Here is a 1,568-nt window from a genome sequence, read left to right as displayed (position 1 = left end):
AATATTAAGGGTTAGTGTTACGTTTTATTTTTTAATTTTATTTTATGGCTATACCTGTGGCATATGGAAGTTCCTTGAATCCGAGCCGCAGCTGTAACCTACAGGATCAAAGCAGGGATCAAAGCTGCACCTCTGCAGTGACCTGAGCTGCTGCAATCAGATCCTTAACCCACTGCGCCACAGCAGGAACTCCAAGGATTCGAGTCTGTTTTGGATTTACCTTCCGGAATATAACAGACGCTCCCCTGGGTCTGCTCCTTACAGGGCTCAGCGCCTGGGCACCTGCTGTGTGTGGTTGTAGTTCTGGTTTATTTTCTGTCTCTCCTGCTGGAAGCCGAACTTCACGAGAGGGAGCCTTGCTCTGTGGCTGCTGAGCCTCCCAGGACAGCGACGGCGTGGGGTCCATGCTCAGGAAACGCATTTTGCTTTAGTGAATCTCTGCCACGAGGGGACCTCTATTTCGTCTGAGTTTTCACACGTCAAGTGTGCAATTACTGTCCCTCTGTAAAAGCACCGACAACCTGAAACACTGGCGCCCCGTCCAGCGTCAGGCCAAGGGAGCTGAGATCTGGGATGGGACACGTCCTGGCCACGTGGGCGGCGGGGGAGCTGGAACCACGCCCAGCCTCCAACTGGGGATCCTGAGCCCCGAGCCGCCCTCGCACTCGACATTTAAGCACTTCACCCAGGAGGTCACAGACCCGATGCAACACCGGGGATGTGGAGGCCCCAGAGTCGGGAGACCTGGAGGCTGCCCCGCAGCCAGGAGCCCAGCCACGGCTCCTTACATGCCTCGTGTTCTCAGAGTCTTGGGAAGCAAATACGGCTAATGGCCTGGGTCGGCCAGACTCGGGACAGGTGTCCAGCTGCATTTGAATCTAGACAAAGGGCTCTGCACGAAGGTGACCAGAGGACTTTTTTTTTTTTTGTCTTTTTGCTATTTCTTTGGGCCGCTCCTGCGGTATATGGAGGTTCCCAGGCTAGGGGTTGAATTGGAGCTGTAGCCACTGGCCTACGCCAGAGCCACAGCAACGTGGGATCCGAGCCGCGTCTGCAACCTACACCGCAGCTCATGGCAATGCCAGATCGTTAACCCACTGAGCAAGGGCAGGGACCGAATCCGCAACCACTGAGCCATGATGGGAACTCCAGAGGACTGTTTTAAACCCCACAGAAGACGGGTGTGTGCCTTGTGGTTGAGAGGGGGCTGGCTGTCCCCACAAGGTCAGGCAGCAGCCCGCGTGTGCACCCGCCTCTCTCCTGGCCCGTCGGTGGCCTTGCAGATGGCACTCAGTCCAGCAGGTGGGGACAGAAGGTATAGCACAGAGCCACTATTGTTGGGCTCCCTGGCCTCACACGTGTGAGCAACCACCGGGCTAGGACATAGAGGAGGCAGCTGGGAGGACAGCACACTGTCCCATCCGTGGCGAAGGAGGGCAGTTTGCCTGCAGCCCTTTACACACCACCGGGGTCTCCCAAGTCGGGGCCTCCAGCCGTGACACAGCCCCCTGTGCCCACCTCTGCCTGGGTCACCCTCCACCACCCCTGAGACACGGGGGGCAGGGGAC

The sequence above is a fragment of the Phacochoerus africanus genome, chromosome 2 (genome assembly GCF_016906955.1).
Source record: "Phacochoerus africanus isolate WHEZ1 chromosome 2, ROS_Pafr_v1, whole genome shotgun sequence".
Classification (NCBI taxonomy): Eukaryota; Metazoa; Chordata; class Mammalia; order Artiodactyla; family Suidae; genus Phacochoerus; species Phacochoerus africanus.
The sequence above is the reverse complement of the archived record's forward strand: the minus strand, read 5'-3'. Positions refer to the sequence as shown.